General features: G+C 31.4%; 1 protein-coding gene across 12 annotated transcripts in view; it reads right to left on the bottom strand.

Moving 5' to 3' along the window:
* LOC111004116 (ras GTPase-activating protein raskol) overlaps positions 1-13,509 on the bottom strand; it is a 117,112-nt gene that overhangs the window by 35,645 nt on the left and 67,958 nt on the right. The window contains exon 1 of one of the 12 annotated variants that reach the window (XM_022275054.2): positions 7,412-7,552. The exons of 8 other annotated variants lie outside the window; for them this stretch is intronic. The gene's annotated coding sequence lies outside the window, so the exon portion shown is untranslated. Of the gene's footprint in view, positions 1-767; positions 1,130-7,411; positions 7,553-13,509 lie in introns of those variants that run through there. 3 more of the 12 variants (XM_022275045.2, XM_022275035.2, XM_045630273.1) reach the window with 3 other exon arrangements.

The following is a 13,509-nucleotide window of genomic DNA, read 5'->3' on the forward strand; positions in this document are numbered from 1 at the left end:
TAATAGGATTAAAGATACCTTTTAGATGAAACAACGTGTTTCTTGATAAGTTTCCTTATCTTACTTGTATGGATTTAACCGTTCTTTGAGGGAATGATAACTTACCTTGACAATATTAGTACTTACGGGTATAAAGAACCGAAGACTATGTAAGCGAATGAGATATGGACAGACAAAACCTATGCAAAGCGTAAGATATTATAACGTTATTTTCAGTCATATGTGTTAGTAAAGATGCAGTGAAAAGGGTTAAAAGCTTTTGTTATTCACTAACAAATAGGCTGTTGAGGCAAATAAACGCATCCGTTTGCGACAATGACAACACTAATGACGTGGCAGGTATATAAATCATGTTATAATAGTGACTTCAACGATCTTCAGAGGAAGCGGTCGATTTGCGACAGATTGCTATACATGCTCGAATCATTATTAATGGCTCTTGTAAATGACCTGAGTCGATTCAGTACATTTCAAAACAGGACTTTAATATTAAAAATGAGCACTTGAACTTTTCAATTGCTCAATGAACTGTTGACCTCACTTCTCTTTCAAACTGTGGACGTCTTAAAATTTCCTTGCGATCTGTTTTCGATAATGAAATTCGAAATATGAATTTTAGTTTGCATGTTTTTGAAGCAATTGTACGGAAATAGTACATCCGATACTACTTAAATGGTTGAAGAAGTTAAACAGATATTGATTATTAAACATCACGTTTCTAAATATTGCTTCGTAAATATTAGCAATATAGGTATATTGCTACCTACGTTAGTAACGAAGATCAAGTCGATGTTTAAATCCAATGGTAATATAATAATAATTCCAATATATCTTGTAACACATGTGTATCCAGGAGGTAAACATCGTTCAAGTTTGACTTCACAGCTATACTGTTTATTCACACGAAGCACTAAAATAACCTGCTGCTAAAATAGGAGTTATAATATATATAAACACATCCGAGAAATTGCAAGAATGTCTAAAACACTACACACAACACTAACATCACCTTATGATAAAGCCAAAGTTTGTGCAATATCGATTTGGCACATCACGTTATCAATTAAAAATACACGAATGATGTACCGCGTGACTGTCTTCATTCAGAGTCAGTGACGCACTGAAGCGCGTACTCAATATAAAATACGGAGGCGCACGCGCATGCTAAACCGTGTACCATCATACAACTGTTCATTAGTTAGAAGGAATTTTATTGTAGATTATTTTAAGTTAGGAATTAAACGGTAAAAGCAGACGCCATATTATGAGGATTCGATTCTTAAGAAATAAACTAAAAAAAACCTTTTAATAAAACAACAGATTCCGCTTGATTTCGAGAGCCCATTGTAAAGATTTCGAATTTAGGTGAAAGCTCACAATAGCGATTAGCGATATTCGAAACCTGTTAATATCCAACACTTTTACTCTTCACTGAATACGCCAGGTGAAGGGAGACATAAGCCAACGACCGCACAAGGGTTGTCTGTTACACTTGTGTAATTATTTTAAATAACTAGACGGGAACGAGTAAATGTGGCATTTCTGAATATAAAAACTAATTAAAACTTATCATCTATAGTCGATACAAATGTATGAACATTTAATGTTAGGTGTAGATTTATTACCTAATACAATATTTTACGCTCACTTGTATTTCATATTATTTTATCAGCTTATATGGAACAATCGGAAGACGTAATGTTCTGTGCTACTTTAGGTGAATTTTATGTAACCATAAAGTCCTCAAAATGTATGTAATTTAAGCGTATCGTTATGCTTGAGTTATTAAGTGTGGGAGACGCCAGGGCGGTAGTGGGCGAGTGAACTTGGCTAGCGAATGTTTCTTGCGCAAATGTGCCCTTCGGAGTTCGATTTCATGAGAATGTTGCTTATAATATTCGCAATAAATTATATTAATCACTTGATTTTAACCTAAAAATAATTCAATTATTTTATAAATAACTCTCTTAAACTACTGAACCTGGTTTTAAAAACCGGACTAAGCACCGTACTCGTAACTAATAAATAAAATGGATCAGAGAGAAAAAGTGGAATAAACAATAAACTTTCGTTGTGCTGTTAGTGTGCCAATAGTATGCGCAGCGATCAGTGCGTGTGGCGGGAAGTGTAGCAAATAACTGCATGTTATAACCGTTATTGTAAGTGAAACTGATGATATATGAAATTATACATAATCAGCCTTACAGTTAAATTAATATCATTAGTTGGTTGTAATTACATTCTAAGGTAGACATAACAAATAAAGAACAGCTTATTAGTTTTTAATGTAAGTTCCTGATAATAATCTAAGTTTATTAAATTTATTATTGATAATTTAATATAAACAATATTTAATTTTTTTAATAAATAGTTTTAGGTATTCTGAAATATAATCTCAATTAATTTAGTCTTATTACCGACAAATATAAAAAGAACAATATAATTGAAACTATTGCTCTTGGATGAATGATAATGTATGACTTTTAGCAGACAATTAATCAGAAAGGATATACATAATAGGAGATCAAAATAAATGCTCAATGAAAGAGATTAAGCACGGTGCACACAAAACGTACGTACGTACACTACGAACACACTGACACACTTTCCGCCGACAACCTAATGAGATCATGTCCCGCTAAGGAAAAGAGTACACATTATATTATATAGGTACATACACGTAGTATATGGATGGACAGCCGGATACAAGTAAAGGTACAACCGATTAAGTTCATAGATGGAAATAGAAGCTCAGTTAAAATTTTCTTGAATTACATTCATAGTCCATTTAACCCTTAAAAGTTTAAAAGTAGTAAAATCATTTTTAGTCCATTGCTTTTTGTTTGAGATGTAATTGCTACAGATACAAATAACTTCTGTTCACGTCAGGAGTTAAAATAGATGGATTATCATTGATGTATGATGCTGAAGGTGAAAACCATCATATTTTGTGTTTCAATAAAATAACATCTATGATAAATCAAGAAAATATCAATGCCATTTCTTCTTCTTTCCCAAGAATACCACTGCTCTCCAATGATTTAAATAATTGTTTCTTAATTTATACATTATGTAATAAAGCTTTCTACTTATTATTCCTAATATATAGGTACCGTTAAATATTTACTATTTATCTATATAGAAACAGAGTTACTCTGTATGTAAATACAATTAATAACATATTATGGTTTCTTAACATATTACATTTTGCCTTTAAACTACAAAAATATATGCTTATCATACCAAAACGCGTGTTTATTTAACAGTTACTTGTTTCCGTATCCGGGCGATCTAAATATAATTTTAGGGTTGTCGTAAAACAGAAACTATGCCATACATAATATTAATTTTGGAACATAAAACTATTTTCAGCAGGACAAGCTTCGAATTCCTCATTAAACATAATATATGTTCAGTTACATGTACCCTTTTGCACCAAGGCATAGTTTAAACTAGAGAATAGATATATTAATATTTGACGCAATATCCCGTATATTATTATATATACGTATTTTATATCCTGTATATACTTATATAAAGAAAAAGCTTGTGGTAATTCCACGTCTTAAATACTTTTTATGTACTCTAACGACACTGAAGTACAAGATAGACGATAATGTCGATTTTGTTCTAAGCTTTTGGCAGTTGTTTAAAACAGTTTTACAGATTTCATAAAGGACCAGCAAAGGAGGGACTAGTTGAACAACTTATGTCTAAGGAGAGATAATACATAAGGCAAAACAAAGCTATTTCAAAAGTTCAAAAAAAAACATCACGTTTATGACATGGGTAGGCAAAGATTAACCAACTAGATTTATTGGAAAAGCTAAAAAGTCAAGTCCGCCATATTTGCGTGACGCTCCAGTTTAGCAAACAGTGTCAGCTATAAAATTTAGTTTGGAAGGACGCCAGAAGCGATCGCCTTGTTCCCTGTATTTTAACGGGAACTATGTTATGGAACTTGTCGGCATATTGTTATTAAATAACCTATTTAACAGCGAAGTTTAACCGCTTCATTAACCAAAACTACATAAAATAAACCTTTTGTAATTGATAAACATATTTACCAATGGTTCAAAGTTATGGATTCTAAACTATACTATAATATACTTATTACGATGTATTAGTGTATACAAATAAAGATTTATATTTTTTATCATACGAGCTTTTTAGTTTACAAAAACTGTGTGGTGTATATAGTAAATTTATGTTTTCGTTACTTTAAATAGCAAACGCAATTGCTACGTGTCCTATATTATCTAATAAAACATAATTTATATGCGATATTTAAATAGATATTGAATCATAAAATACATGACTGATACGCGGATGGAAGCTCAGATAAATCACTTGAACCTTGGTCGACGAAGCCCTAAAGAAAATCAAAGTTTTAGAGTATTAAAGTATTTAATACAATACAACACGTTTATAAACTTACTACAGGTTAAACAATTCTTAGAAGTGCATACTTGCTTTACTTGTTTGGTTTCTCTGCTAAAGATGTCAACTAACGAGTTATGGCTCACACGTTCAGCTTCTGATTGTTAGCATGAATTCTCAATAAGATTTCTATACCCCTTTACGTAAATTACGACATTTGTAGACTGTCGATCAAGCACCAGTTAAAATGTTAAGGAACGCAAAGCAAATAAGATTTTTTTTTCTCCCTTCTTAACATAAATATTTTTTAGCCCTAAGTTATGGCCAAGACTAGGCTAGACTAGGAAAATAAACTTAACCAATGCACACCTAAAAGGTAGATTGGAGGTAGAAAATATTTAAAACCTGTACATCAATTTGGAACGTCATCATTTCATGTCAATTCGAGTTAGCATATGTCGTTTAAGCGAAATTAAATTTTTCGGCATCGTGGTTTTGATAGTTTGTAATTACAAAAGCAAATTCGCTTTCCATTGATTTTGCCTTTTCGAAGAGGGAAAGTTGTAGTACCGTACTAAGTGCACTTTCAAATGTAATTTTAATGCGCGTTTTAAATATACCAGTAAACATACTGCAAAGAAAAGTGCTGGCAGTAATTACTCTTCTAATTATTATTATCAATGCCATAATTTAGCATTGAAGACTTTTTTCTGTAATTGTTTCACTGCTTACATTTCTTCAGCCTTTAGTGTCTTCCATAGCAGAATACAAATACAAAACTATTATTGGTTTAAAGATCGAAGCAGCTGTCAACAGACGACACGACACCGATTGAAGTAAACAAAATTGTAGTATTTAAACTTATCAGAACCGATACTATGATATCATCAGTGAAATTTAAAACATGTTTTTTGATACTTATGTAATTCAACAAGCACTTTCACTTAAGATTTTGCAGAACAATCTTCAAAAGCCAGTTATTATGTCAATTTTTATGCAAATTCACGACTTTAGTTTCGTAACTTATCGAGATATACTCGCTAATTGTAATATTTACTCGATTTTGATTCATTAATCAATTTAATAAAATAAAACACATTGAGTCCGCAAATTATCAAGGTAGGATAAAATAACAAGCAAGTGGTGAAGTATGTATAAAATATTCAATCAGAGTTTCGAATAACTCAATTTCATCAATTTACTAAAGCATTATAAATTATTTAGTCGTGAATGAAATAAAATCGACACTATGGAATTTCGAACGATGCGATGGAGCACCGAACAACACATTACAAAATTCTTGTTCCACGATCAACATTGGAGGACACAACGTTACTCAACTGTGAAGACCACCTTCAAAACTGGATCAGATGTCGCAGGAAAATACTTCTTAAATTTGGTTTCAATTTACATACACATAAAAACGATGAGAAATTGTCAATTATAATTATTTAAAAATATTTGAGTTTTATTTTACAAAACTTGGTTATGAAAAATTACCAAAAACGACAACGAAATAAATAGTAATAAAACAATCATCATGCCTGGGTGGCATAACTATAAAACAATTTAAAACGTTAGATTAAACTTCGTAATCTCTTGTCAAAATAATAAATCCACGATGATCCTTGGGGTGTTCTCACGGCATGTTATCGGATAGAAAAATTCGGTCCAATGACGATAACCACACTTATCTGTCACTGGGGACGTGATGCGATTTATGTTATCGTAAACCAGACTATTTAACGGTTAAATAGACTATTTCAATTTCATTATGACTTACACCGATTGTTGGCTTTTAAAATCATAATTAAAAGTTTTGCCACCCAATAAACCTGCAGATATGTTGCATCTGAATGATTGAATCAATATTTATAGTATTATTGGCAATAAATCAAATTTTTACTTTATAACTGGCATTGCTTATGTTAGGTAATTTATTTTTAGTTAGTTATTTACTTAGTTAATTTATTAAAATCATGGTCTTGACGTATCTGTACCATTGTGTCCTCTATACTATATCAAATGTTTATCGCAAATAGTATGTAATTAAAATAATATGGGAACATGATCTCAAAATTCTTGTCGCATACAAATGCACCATGCATAGATGATTCTGACGTGTTTCGCGTATTAAGAGTTCCACTCAGCGGTATCAAACATTCCAATCGATCTACTAACAAAAGTGTTTATTTACCCGAAACTTTTTTAACTTCGATTTAATGTATTTCATGAGTACTTGTTATAATTACCCCAACGTTATGAGGGCACTTAAATTTTAAGAGAAGCTTTTAATTTAAAACCATTGAGTGCAGTAATGAGAGTTTTTGAAAGGAGTTTTTGTTTCTTGGAACAAAACAGGGTGAGCAGGTCTCCATTATAACAACTACAAGGGAATAGTAACAATGCATTGTGTGGCAGGTAGCAGAGATGCGGGCAAGATGATGTGCCATCTGCGATGCGTGATTTTACCACCCGGCACGACAGATGCTTTCAAGAACTTACACGATTGGCAAATATTTCTTTATAAAATACTACACATTTATAGCCAAGCAGTAGCGCTATCCTAAATTATTCATTACGTAATTGCAGTATTAAAAACCGACATGTTTTTGTGTCACCGGAAAACCGCATTGGTATGCAGAATATCGCGTTGTTTTCGAGTACTTTTAACGTACCTTAAAACGAGTAATTAATGTTAAACCATTTAAAACACAGGTGGTTCAACTTTCAAAAGAGAAATTTTTGACTAAATTTGCATATTATGCTCTTATTTACCTGTGTTTATTTAGTGTGAGTTTAAAAACATATTACTACCGTTCAACGGATCGGCACACAGTTTAAGTAAGCGTGTGTTTATAGTTGTCGTCGCGAAGGGCTGGCTTGGTCTATATTTAGGTCTTGCAACCAACGACGTGAGATGTGATGTTAAGGCCACGCTAATCAATACGTTGACTGGCCAATTAATGATGGTACACCGCACTAAAGGGCCACTGCCACCGATATTTATAAATACTAACTAGAACTTTACCACACAAATTCAATGTATCACTGATCACACACAAAAGTTGATTCGGAGTTAACCCAAGTTCCTGCGCATTGTGAAGCGGCAACTAGTATGACGGTCAGTGCATACCGGTCTTCGGCAACAAAACACGACACGCGCGCTCGGAGATCGCAACACAACTGGCTGTTTACATTGTACAAAGTACAAACCCATTACCCAACGGATGGTGTGCTCACTGGTCACCATCGAACCGTAGTACCGTTCATAGAAAAAATGAGCACGTATGATAAGCTTTATCATATCGTCCGGGCTTCGTAGTATTACTTGGTGTGCTACTTATGCAATGAACTATTTCATATTTGATACTGTTATCTTTATGTTTTGTTGCGTGTTTACTTTTTAATTTCTTTCTCACTTTCGGTGGTATATTATAGGTGGATCAAATAAAATTTGCATCATATACGAACTATAAACTAAATACAGAGCATTAAAGAAATTTACAACTAGGTTCTACGTATATATTAGGGCCCTATTTAAAATCTCAATTTTTTTTTATGGTAGGTAACACAATGTTCACTTATGAACATCAAAAAAATAAATATTAAATTAAATGATTCTAATTTTATATTTACTGCCAGTTCTCAAATCAAGTGCGTAGAACGGAAGAGACTGGAACTGGAAGATCAACTCTTCGCCATTTTTTTTAATCGCCAAGTTTTTTTAAACAATATTTGTAAGGAGCTGCAACCATTTTGTATGTGATATTTTAAAATTATTAATCATGGTTTTTCATTCTTTCTCTTGTACATTCTAAAAGCTAATCGCTTACAAAATAACGATTTAAACAATTTAAATAATTAAACATGGATAATTTACTTAGGTGGCACTCATTATTTTGTCTTCTCATAAATTTGGATAAACGCAATGTTTAAACAATTGAGTACAGTACTAATGGGATACCCTTGACTAAATATATCTGGCGTAGCTAAAACATAAACATCAGGCCGCGAAACCTATTATATATACGATAATGGCTTAAGAAATTTTATTCACAGTAAACATTCTAAATACTAGATTCCCTCACATTATAATGCGAATAAGAACTTTTATGTTCGATGATTTAATTCTACATACAACTGCTACTTATGAAACTTTGGTGTTTGTTTACCGTATAAGATAGACTACAAAATATATGAAGTACATATATATAATTTATTTGAAAAGACATTACATTACATTTTTGAATATTTTTTTTACTTTAGAAGGCCTTTAATTCTTTTAGTCGAATAGGTACTTATAAGCCGCAACCTATATATCCTTCGTGATTTAAGCACCTATCTATTTTATTAATTAACGTTTTAGTGCATTTAGCGTTATAAATCTAATATAGCATACTAGTATATAACCCTTAGTATAATGTACTCCGATATCCAGGACACTTCAAACTCAGACGCATTTGAATAGAAGGCTCTGGAGTACCCTCTACTCCTTTCGTTCTTCCTCCAACATGAAAGGGAAAGGGCAAGTTAAAACGATTTATAATGTAACTGTAAAAGCCTGCTGACATAAGTTCCGGACGATTGAATAAACTAAACCATAAAAGAACTAGGTATAAGAGACGAGATAGATTATTTATGTATAACACAATTCGCTAATGTTAGCTAAAAAGTACGTGGCATATACATTTAATATTTGGATAGTACATGTAAAATACATAATATATATGTTTCTTGTCCATATTTGTAAACAAAACTTGTGATAAAGAAGTCGTTGATAAAGTTCCAAACAAACGATAGCCTAGTTCGTTTGATCAGACTAGACTTTTAGACTATTCATGTGACGAATAATTTTTATTCAATTCTGAAGTTGTCTTTAATTACTGCGTATTAACATGTAAAGGCTTTTCAAAACCAGTAGTACCTACTGGTAAATATGAAAACACCTTTATGTAGAAAATACATTTAGGCGTCTTATGTCCGAAGTCTATATATTATACTAATACATCAGAAAAAAATCGGTAACACATCACGGGTGAACCGGCTGTCAAATGCGCTTTCCATAGATACAATAAATTTATACGAATCGGTAAAATTACGACTGTGTTTAGGACATTTTATATTGTAGATATGAAGCGATTCAATTATATAGTACTAACAGTTTTTAGATATCTCAGCATTTTGTATCAGTTTTTAACTAAACCCAGCACCACCGAGTAATACCAATAAGCTAAGGAAATTGTCTATGAGTCACGAACATCGCTGCACGTGGGCTTACGTTTGATAATGTAACAAGATCCTTGGCCGTGCGATAAGACATGTTTGAATAAAATGTCAGGAATTTTAAATAAAAACCAGTTTTCCTAAATTGGACTAGATGGAATACCGCTATTACTTTTTATTAGACATTTAAAATTGTTCTGTTTTATCACGAAATCAATATAGGACACAAATGTTGAGTAAAACTTGTAATTTACATTTACCAATATTCAACAATAGAAATAAAACTTTTATTTTTAGTTGCAAGACGTTACAAGATGCTATGTCTATTGCAGATTTATTTTACTATTTTTCACCAAACCTATTAGATATCAGTATTTTTTATGATAATGTAAGACCATTTGCGACTCTTATTCCAAATTACAATCAATAAAAGTCTTCAAATATGTCAAAAGAAAATACAACGTTTTGACAAAATCAGATCTTTGATTTACGTTATAGAATCTTAAATCATTAAACAAGATACCGCTAATAATTATTCATTGTAATAATTTAATTTATTACAATCCACATTCACCTATAAATAATGCATCTTTTTGTGCTGATATTTGTTATTGTTCCTACTATCGGATTTTCCACATTTTGTATTTAGTTCACAGAGACATCTTTCATCAGATTCAATAAACATCAGAACAATTTCTTCGTTGCACAACTGCATTATGAAACGTACCGCAAGCAAATGCATCTGCATTGCTGTTGAAATATTGGCACATTTTAAATTAGGCCACAATTCTAAGGCAAATAAATAAGAGTTTGTTCACAATATTATTAATAGATAAAAAAAGCTTTCTTCGTATAATTTCACTAATAATAGTAATAATCTTTATTTGTGACTTATTATTATTTTTATGTACTTACAGCTTTGGTTAAGATTATATTATAAGTTATGAATTATCCAAGGTTTCATTACAATTAAATAAGGTTCAAAGGTACGTTATTAATCCGTGTAATCAGTGAAAAAACTCTCTCAGTAGATAAATATATATATATGAAGATAAATATGTTTTTTAGACTTTGATAATTATTCATTTTTATTCATTAATTTATTGCTATGTATTTTTAAAAGACTAGGTAATTTCAAACGATAAGGTATTTAGCGAAATATTAAGGTAGTAGACAGTAGTGGATAAAGCAAAGTAATGAATATAATCAATGTTGTTTACATATACACCCTGACCCAAACGTATGAATTCAAAATTGTATCAGGTAGGAATAGGGAAATTCTGAGAAGATTCAAGGCGATGAATTTCAAATGCCTTCATAAACAAACATTATCTTCACGCTTTTAAGTCGAAAGGGTTGTCTTTAGTCTTTGGATATAATATTCTAACTTCACTTGCATAAAATCACATTAATTACTTTACACTAGTGTAAAACTTAATGACATGGACTTAGTGTAGTGTAGTAGGTACTCCAATTAAGGCTATTTTAATTTTTTTTTTACTGCACACTAAGTACATTTTTACAAGCAACAACCTCTTCCGAAATTTAATAGAAAAAAAAATCAAACAGATGTCTTTTACGTATTGCACACTTTTAAATGTTAATATTTATTTTAATTATTATGAGATTAACACACAAGCATCAAATATAACATAATATAAAATTATGTGATGTGTTAAAATTTATAGCAGTTTCAGTATTACACTTTATATAATAGACAAGAGCAAAAGTAAATAATTAAGAGTGAACGATAAACCTCAAAAGTGCAGCCCTGATCCGAACGGATGCATCGATGCAGTATAACGGTATAATATATTCGTATCCAGCATTCACATTAATGCCGACATCCGGAGATACCGGTCAACTATATGCGTTTCATTTTGACACAATAAGGAAAAGTACTGCATTGTTAAATTTGTTTACTTTGATATATTGAACACTTTATTGTCACATGTGCAGACTACAATTTACACAATGCAGCTGCAGTGATTTTAAGATGGAAATAAATTTATGTAATTAAAAATCATTCGTTATATTGTAATACCCAAATAACGAAGACTACACAAAAAATATTACCTAATTTTCACAATATATATTTAATTGATTACAAAACTGATTTGTAAAATTGATCTTGGATTGGCCGTATTGTAGAGTTCACGGTAATCACAATTAACCTAGTTGGTCAAAAAGCGGAAAACGATGCGTCGAGATCCTTAAACGAAGGCAATAAAACACGATCAAACATGCAAATTCGTAGTTATCTTACTTAATACTTAATATATTTTATTAATTTATGCACACTTCGTTTCATTTACACAAAAACAAAGAACAATATACCTAAAATACTGACGGATCCGTTGGTTACTTTCAGAGCATGACAAATGTAAGCAATTTCTTCGCTATCGTACCTACTTACCTGTAATTATTTTACTACGTAATTGGCTGGTGTACTTACCTGTAACAAGAAATAATTAATAAGTAAAATCTATGCTTTTTATCATAAAAGATCACGAGTATATAATATAATGATTCATGCGGTGTTTTACGACAATTTACTAAGGAGATGCGCAAACTTTCCTCCACTTCCTTGTTTAATACTCAAGATGTTTGCCGGTATCTGTATATTAGCATCGAAACAGTCAAAACTCAAACTATTTCAAAAATATAATTTTATATAATATTAGAAACATGTCTTCCGCCCAGCAAGCCAAAACAAACGCAACGCTTTGGAACCGACTTGACACGTGTTAAATATATGCGACTTAAGTTGCAAACAAAAAACTTTGTTGTCAGAAAAATAATTAACACAGCACCTATTAATAATGATGAGCACAAAGCTCCACCCGCACAATGCCTGATGAATCATTTCCTAATGAGCTTTGTTGAATCACTAATCTCTAATTGAACCAAAAGTGTGGGTTGAACAAGGCCTAGCATAAGGTTACCTCATCTTAAATGCTAAAGAAAAACGAGAAAGTACTTCCAGCTTTTAAAATTGCTTCTCCGAGCTTAACCAGTAAAAACAGTTGAGAATTTATAATGATCTTCATCCGAACGTATGTAACTAGTTTTTTGTAGCTAGCAAGTTTTCTCCCGCGAGACATGTACTTGGTTGCCGAGTGTCATACAAATTGCAAGACAGAAACATCTCATGAGCTAAGTGGAAACGTGATTCAGAGGAACTAAGTTCGCATTTCAATGTTCTCGAGTCTGCAATGCATTTTGATATCTTAGCAAGGACTGTTTGCCTATTAGAATAAGAAATTATTCAACTTACTGTACTTAATTATGTAATGAATCTGGGTCAAGGAACAAAAGAGTTTAATAATTCTCATAATTATTGTAATTCCAGTCATATTTATTTTTGAAGTTCACTAAAACTGACATGAGTGCGGCAAAAATAATGAAGATTCTTTGAAGACGTCTGACGAGTGATTTTAATTAGGTGCAATTGTCTTTATGGAATTTGCTCAGTGTTCGTAATTTTTATGGCCATTCTGGCGACATCTTTATACTTATAAAAACGACAACAACATTAATCGTGCTTTGTCCATAAAGCAATAATATATGAAGAAATTAGGCCAATACCATATTTATAAAAATAAAATTAAGTCTTAATTGCACCGCTAAACTAAATAATTTATATCTTTTTATTACAGCGTAAACACTTAATAGAAGAGTCAAATTAAAGTTATAAGAAGTCAATTACACTGATTTAGTATTTATTAATAATATATACATATATATATTATTATTAAGTGCCTGTTTGGCATGTAGACTGACATAGAAAAAAATCTGAGTTAACAAGATCGGAATATAATATTTTTGTATTATTTAATTCATATGGCATTTATAATTTCAAGATGCTCCGATATTTAAATTTAATTTATTAGCCAAAACCTT

Source organism: Pieris rapae, chromosome 12 (assembly GCF_905147795.1).
Source record: "Pieris rapae chromosome 12, ilPieRapa1.1, whole genome shotgun sequence".
Lineage (NCBI taxonomy): Eukaryota > Metazoa > Arthropoda > Insecta > Lepidoptera > Pieridae > Pieris > Pieris rapae.